This window comes from Miscanthus floridulus, chromosome 10 (genome assembly GCF_019320115.1).
Source record: "Miscanthus floridulus cultivar M001 chromosome 10, ASM1932011v1, whole genome shotgun sequence".
Taxonomy (NCBI): domain Eukaryota; kingdom Viridiplantae; phylum Streptophyta; class Magnoliopsida; order Poales; family Poaceae; genus Miscanthus; species Miscanthus floridulus.
Genome location: NC_089589.1, coordinates 62,075,395 through 62,079,423, shown reverse-complemented (window position 1 = coordinate 62,079,423; position 4,029 = coordinate 62,075,395).

The following is a 4,029-nucleotide window of genomic DNA, read 5'->3' as shown; positions in this document are numbered from 1 at the left end:
TACTCGAAGACGAGCATATTCAGAAGAATATACCAACACAGTACAACCCGTGAACATAAGGCATTCAAACTCAACCACCACCATACAACTACATCTGACAACAACAGACTATCAATGAATACGCCAAGACCTCGCATCCGAGTTCTCCCTGAACAAAACAACCCGGATATACGCTCGGGGGCTGCAAAAGGAAAGATATACAGTTCTTTCAAACAACTCAGATTCAAGACCCTCCAACTTTTTGTTCCAAATAGTAAGAGGCTCGGGGGCTACACTCAGTGAGTGCACTTTTTTTCAAAAAAGTGCACGTCACTCAAAAGACTTCTTCAAGACAGACGACTTCAAGGCCACAAGATAAAAATAACCCGGACATAGCTATATCCGAGCTCTTTTCAACAAAAAGAACCCGGACATAGCTAAATCCGAGCTCTTTTCAACAAAAAAGATGGGTATATGCTCGGAAACCTTTCGACGAAGAGTTAGGGGAATTTCAAGAAAAGACCCTCAAAGCTCCTTGTGCCAAACAGCAAGAGGCTCGGGGGCTACATCCAAATGGGAGTACTTTTTTCTTTAAAAAAGTACACACCACGCAAAGATCTCACGAAGCGCTACACGGTTTCGCTCAAGGAAGCACTCGGACGACGCTTGTCCCTGCTCGACGAGACTTGAAGGAACAAGACAAAGCTTCCCGAACTCAACCATGAAGTGCTCGATGGCTTGTTGGTGCGGGACCCATGGGATACCCCGCAAGGAAGGGAGAAGACCTAGTCTAATTAGAATTCTTCTCCTGTAATCTTAGTAGCAGTACTACTCTGTAATCCTACTAGGAACTCTCATTGTAAAACCGACTAGGACTCTGGCCTTCTGACTATATAAAGAAGGGCAGGGCTCCTTGGATCGGGAGTTCAAGACAACAATTGTACAACATAACACTTCATAATCAATCCAACGCAAAGGCTAACACCGACTAGACGTAGGGCTATTACTCGACCCACGATCGAGGGCCTGAACCAGGATAAATCGACTGTCTCTTGCGTTAACCATCGAGTTCTGCATACGCTGAAACCCGAACATACTGCCCCGGGTACCCCCATGGCAGGCTATCGGTGGTCAAACATCGACAAGTAATATCACCCTGCCCGATTGAGATTGATCCGAATCGGCCTTATATCTTATTTGACCCATCGTTTGCTAATCTAAAATTGATTTAATCTACATCTCAAGCGATGAGTTATGTTTTTATCGGCTATTTTACGTCAATCTTAATCGTGCATAGCGTGCGGTTAAGGCATGTTTGATCTCGAGTAGATCTATTAGTTAATGAAAACCGTTCCATGGCCCGTTATCACGGTCTGTGGGATTCTGCCTCTCACCCCACTGTTAGCACAGTGGAGTGGGGATCGTTAGTTGGTAGATCCGTTCCTAAGAAGGCATGACCTTAACTGTGCGCTATGCCTGAATCCGTTGTTTAGCCGATATCGAGCGCTTTCACGAACAGTTCACATTACGAGATCATTGAGGTAGAGATAAGTTGAAAGATATGTTAGCCCCATGATCTTATTATTGTATTACGGCCTGCATGATTCTGCCTCATGCCCCACTGATATTAGTAATGAGTTAGGGTCGTCGAGTCTATTGTTATTTCTACGGCCTGCATGATTCTGTCTCATGCCCCACTGGTCATGGCGATAGATGAGATCTAACATGTTCATTAGATTTATCTTTATTAAAGGGTTAAGTGGTGTTGAATTATTTTTTTATATAAAAAGGAGTTTGGTTGCTTGTAATCATTGGCTCAGTATAAACCGATCATCATTGATATCTTATTGCCATTGATTAATATTTGCTTAAATGATATTTATCCTGAATGATAACCTATTTTTCTTATACAACCCCATGAGTTTTAATTAATTTATTCTTATGAATATGCTGGAATCGACTATTTAGTCAATCTCCTCTCATATCGGCTCTCAGAGCCGCACATTCAGGACTGTCTGGCAACACCGGCACGTTCCGCCCTTAATTACTAATGAGCTCTCTCTTCTTGTTAATTGCAGGGTCAAATTGACTGGCACGTCTCGGGAAAATTGCGCAGGATCGACCACCCTTGTGCTGAAGCTAGGCGGATCTGCTTCATCGAATGGACTCTTCCGGCTTACTACGTGTGTCCTCGGCACGGAGACGAAAATTCTATGTCGACAGATATGGATCCGTTTCTAATGCAAAAACGGAAGGTGGGAGGCGTGTTAATTGTTCGGATGCATTGTTATTTGTTCCAAGTGTGTACTGTAGGAATAAAAGTTTTTCTTGTTTCGTTGGCCACCGATTTAGCATAACTGCTTGCTAGGATGCTACCGCTAGCCCGCTAATCTACAAGGTCGATGACCGATCACACCTGGATCTGTACAACCTACATGTCGTGTACAGTCATAGTGTAATAATACACAGACCAATGCATGAGGGCACATGTCTATTTCGAGTGGGAAAGGAGAACTTGAGATGCTGTCTATGGCGCCACACATGACAACGGTGTTTACTATGTCAATTGGTGAGTTGTACTCTGTCAGCGGAACAATAGCAGTACAGGTGAAGAGCTGTAGAGGTGCTATACGTCCACTGACAGGATAAGTAGACAAGAGTATTATCAGTTGGTCTGCAATTATGTATTCGAACGGCTCCATCTCCATGTGATCTGAACCTAATTAAAGCCCCCTTTCGCACGGCTCATCCAAAACAGCTTCACCGGTGAAGCTAAAGCCGATGAAGCCAGAAAAACTGGCTTTTCTCGGCTTCTAGTTCATTTTAACACCGACTTACAAAACGGCTTCACGCTATAGTGCCTTGATTTACGCAAAATAGATGAAGCCGAAGCCGGCATAAGCCGTGCCAAAGAGGCCCTAAATGGTTGCAACTTGCAAGTTGTCGTGTCATCACTCACTGCATATGTACCTAGTCAAGTCAATAATTTTCGATTTGGAACCAACTACGTTTGTCACTTTGTCCGAGTATCCATTGCAGGAGAGAAACAAAAGAGAGATGCCATGGGACATGATCAACATGAGGCTTGTGGTGGAAAGAGGTTCACATCATGGACCAAGGGAGTTTGGGATGGGGTTAGAGCTTCCAAGGTTTTTTTTTTGAAAAGTTTAAATTTGGAACGACAGTTGGGTTGTTCCAAGTTCATAACCCACATTGTTGTAAACTTTAAGCATTGATATCGCATGGTGACCGGTCTCCATGTGACAACTCTAGCCTAGGGCATTTGTCAAGCATGTTGTGGACTAGGGCATTTTGTCGAGCACATGTGGGCTGGGGAATTTTTTCGAGCATGTCGTGGGCAAGGTCTTGCCCACCATTGCCACTCCCCCCATGCCTGCGTGTGCTAGCTGCGTCCTAGGCCACTAGAGAGCTCCTTGCACGCTTGCTGGTTGAGCACAGCACATTCGTATGAGTGTAGGTCATGGAGGTGGAGAGGGATGTCTGGAAATCCAAATTATCTGAATCTATATCTGCTAAAACTTATATTGTGAATATTTGAATTTATATTTTCTTCTAAGATAGATACTAAATAGATGTATCTCCGAATCGGGTTTTTATTATTTTTCTCTGTCCTATTCTTCATTCATATTTGGAAAATAGATGGATGTCCGTGTCCATGAAGAATATAGTTCTAGGTGAAACTATTTAAAATTATTCCTATGCCTAATGACTAATTATATTGATAATATTATTTCAATATCAATAATGATATATAATGTGAATTTTATTTGATTTTAATATACTTATTGACGTTAGTTTAATATGGATAATTATCTTGATTCCAATTAATATGACCAATGACATATATCTGTATTATAGTTTAATAATCTATCAATGATGCACAAGTAATAAAAGACCACCTAACCGCCCTTTTTTTTTTCTTGATATGATTAAAAAGATTCAGATCGAAACACTAGGAAATCTTGTCTTCACCTTTTGTCTTTTTACCTGCCTTTAGTGGAAACATTCTTTTTATATATTAATTAATAT